At 37.1% G+C, this 4,065-nt stretch overlaps 1 pseudogene; it reads right to left on the bottom strand.

Moving 5' to 3' along the window:
* Positions 1,165-1,716, bottom strand: LOC107615830 (annotated as a pseudogene).

Raw genomic sequence — 4,065 nt, forward strand, 5'->3', positions numbered from 1 at the left:
AACCGAATTATTTAGCTCATAATAATTGGTTTAGAATATAGAATTAATTTAAAATGTAAAATTTATTTTTGTTTATTTTTCTTTTCATAAAATGTTCCATTCTTTTCAAAATTCCAAAAAATAATGACCAGTACTTAAATCTAACCAACCTCATTTTTCACTTTTTGTTTAAAAAAAATCAAAAATTGTAAATTGTAATAATCCAACAAATCCAACACAAATATTCATTAGAGTTTCAAATGATTCATTGATTTCAATTTTGCAAATGAATTAAAAGAAAAATTTTGTTGTGAAACTCGCGCTCTCCTTGTTGCATGGTTGTTGTGGGATCCAAAGCTTCGCTGAAATCTCAAGAGGGAAGGGAGAATGCTGGAGGAAACGGTGCCAAAGCCACCATTGATATTAATAAGGAACCGAGCATGTTGGTTTGATTGGTTTTCGGTCTAAAATCGAACTAAACCGAACCGATTACATCCTACTATGTACTCTTGTGTATTTAGGGAGCGTGTGTTTTTGGTATACATGTCCATCACAGAAGTACATGAGAGTACATGTATGGTAAAAATTATGAATGATACGGTCATATATAAATATCCATTAAAATATGTACTGTGTGTCTTTCTAAAGTGCTGAGACACAAATTTCTGACTTGAGACACCAATTTTTTTATGATTTTTTATTCTGTCTAACTTACCAAACATAATATAAAATTAGTGTCTTCTTTTGTCTATGTATTCATGTATATTTAGACACCGTTTGTTTTTGGTATACATGTCCATCACGAAAATACATAAGAGTACATATATGATATCTGTTAACTGAGACATAAAATTATGAAAGAAACGGTCATATACAGACACCTATTAAACACCCATTAAGCTAATCTTTGTTATTATTAAAAGATGACGAAGGAACCGTTGCAGGTGCTGAATGCCCTTCATGTTGCAAAGACACAATGGTACTACTTCACGGCAGTTGTGATCGCCGGGATGGGTTTCTTCACCGATGCTTCTTACCTCTTTTGCATCTCCCTCGTCACCAAGCTCCTTGGCCGCTTGTGCTACTACTATGGTTCTTTTGCCTCTCAAGTATATGCTTCATTTTCTCAAGCTACTTTTTATTTTGAGTTCACATTATTTGTGATGAAGTTAACACTCTCACAAATTACTTCCTTGCTTCCTTCATGTGTTTCTTTCTTCCACCAGCAAGGATCCCAAATCCTTGCATAGCAAACACTACACCAATGAAGGCCCCTCTTGTCTTCTTATTGGACATGATTGTAGCCAAAAGAGGGTGGTCACCACCAATCACAAAGTCAAGTCAGAACCTGAAGAAACAAAGGGTTGCTATAACACTCTTCGTGCTGGATCCGAATGAGATGCCAGAGGCAATGGAACAAACCACCATGAGCATGAGGGTTAGTCCATAGACCCTCTTCCTTCCCATCTTGTCACCAAGCCAACCAAAGGAAAGTTGGCTAGAGTGCCGCATAGCGTGACACATGTCACAGCAGTTTGCACATTTGGAGGCAGAACACCAAGCTTTGATCTTTTATATCTGTGTAGTATATCCTTTCAAGTAATTTGGTTACAAGCGAGATGCAGAAAAGATCATAGGCATCTGTGAAAAATCCCATGCCAGCAATCACAATGCTGTGAAATAGTACTACTGTGTCTTTGCAACATCGAGTGCATTCAGCAATCCTAATTTTGCCATGCCATCTTTAATTCTGATTTTGGATATTCTCCAAAATGTAATTGTAAAGTTTTCTGTACATCTCTAATTTTTTTAAATAAATTGTATTATATTTAAATTTTTTTCCCCAAATAACAATAACTTTATTTATTTTATTAGAAGTTAAATGGATAATAGACTAGAACATAATAAATTTAGCATTTTTTTGTTGAATTAATTTATTTTTTTTACTTTCATTTTATCTATTAATCTATGATACTTAATTAGTTAATTTACTATTTTAAAACTTTTAATTACATTTAAAAATAAATTAAAAATACTAAAGCAATAGAAGAATAACTCAAATTATAAGAGTCTAACTCTAACATATTGGTCCAATCTATTTTCAATTTAAATTTATTGTTTGGATATTATAAAATCCAAAATTCAAAAGTAAATAAAAAAAATAAAGAAGCCTACAAAAATTAACCGGTTTACTAAATTACGGTTCATTTTTTGGTTAAATAGAAAAAAAATTTTGGTTCACTTAAAATTGTATATTTTTTATTAATCGATTTTCCTAAAATAACTTAGTTGCTGTATTAATTAATTAATGAACAATGGACACATACCGGTCAATTAGTCTATCCACCTCTTCGTCTGTAAAAAAAGACGTTTATGGCGTGTGTATGTGAGTGGTCGCCAAAATAAAATAGTACTGCTTCCCACAAAGTAAGAAAGAATAAAAAGAATATCTGCTATTTGATCATGGAGGAGGTTAACGCAGGCTAAGACACTAAGGGGCATTATTGATGACGTTATGAAATTCGTTGGGATTTTAAACGTAGAATTGTTGAATTGCAAGAGGAAACTAGCTGGGGAGAGAGAGAGAGAGAGAGAGAGTATCGGCGGCTGGAGCATGAGTCATTCTCAGTCTTTGTGAGTAATCTTCCAGGCGACATATCAAAGAGAGAGTTGTTCCACTTATTCAATTGGACGGGACGCATCAATGACATATATCTAACTCGAAAACATAAAGGTACGAATATATACATGTTTGCATTCATTTAGTACACAACGAAAGGAGGGGCGTTGAAAGCTATAGCGGAAATAAATCGAATGCGGCTAAGAGATAAGGTGGTGTGTGTAGGAGAGGTCAAGTATAGAAGAACGCAGGAGTCCCCAAAAATAAGCAAAAGAAATGGAGGGAATGCAACAGAAAATCTCAAAGTCCTGCAGCTACGTCAAGAAGTAGTGCAGAATGAATCGCTGGCTGGACATGAACAACTGACGAAGGGACTTGAAAAGGATCCGCATGGAAATAGGCGCACAAAAAAGGTAGAGGTAGCAGTGGCAACAGAAAATTTGGAATGGCTGAAGAGAAGTCTCGTAGGGGGCACGACAAAGCCTATTAACTTTGCTTCGTTGAAGGAAATGGTCATGAAGAACCTGCCTAATGTCATCCAGGTCCGGGAGATGGGAGCATACAAAGCTATTATGACTTTTGATAGTGTTCGGCATGCTGAAGAAGCATACACTTTCAACATGAATAGTCTCCTACAATTGTTTTACGGTGTATGGCGGTGGGAGGAGTCGGAGCATAGTGAAACTCGGAGAGTGTGGCTGGAATGCTTTGGGGTTCCGTTGCACGTATGGTCAGTTGACACGTTCAAAACGATAGGAGGCCAATGGGGGTGAAATGATTGCATGTGATAGGGGAACTAAATTGTGTAGCTCGTTCACTGTAGGACGTGTGCAGATTGATACTTGTGTGATGGATGTAATTCATGAGTGGATTCATATCATGATTGAAACGGGGGGTTTTGATGTTCTGGTTAAAGAGGTTGGACATGAGGCGTGTAATTTATTGTGCACGGAGAAATTTGGAGACAGTGAGGAAGGTGTACTATTGGATCACGGTAACACACGCAAGGATTCAGGAACGGTTATACGGCCGAGGCAAGACGCAGAATCATGGCACGCAGGAAGTCAGGACGAAGAGCTAATGATGAGGGTACCTCGAGGAGAGGATGATGACAAGGGTAGATTAGTAATTTCAAACGTAATTTTGAATGAATGGTTTAATGGCAGTGGATATCACAATTACGGGAAAATCGCAACGTATCAAGCCGTTAGGGGAGAGAATCACGGTGTTCCTAATTGTGGGGGAAGTAATAATCAGAGTTACAAGGCAGAATCGGAGAGAACCATGACATGTGGTCTTCATGGGCTGACAAGGGGCCCATTAACGAACACCAACAAAAAAAGGAAGGCAAACCTAAGGCTTATGCCGGTTACAATAAGAAACACGAGGATGGAAGGCTTGGTTGCTTAACCAAGGATTGGGCCAGCGCTAACAATAAACATTAGGTGGAAGGGCTAGCTTTAATG

Source organism: Arachis ipaensis, chromosome B09, assembly GCF_000816755.2.
Source record: "Arachis ipaensis cultivar K30076 chromosome B09, Araip1.1, whole genome shotgun sequence".
Lineage (NCBI taxonomy): Eukaryota > Viridiplantae > Streptophyta > Magnoliopsida > Fabales > Fabaceae > Arachis > Arachis ipaensis.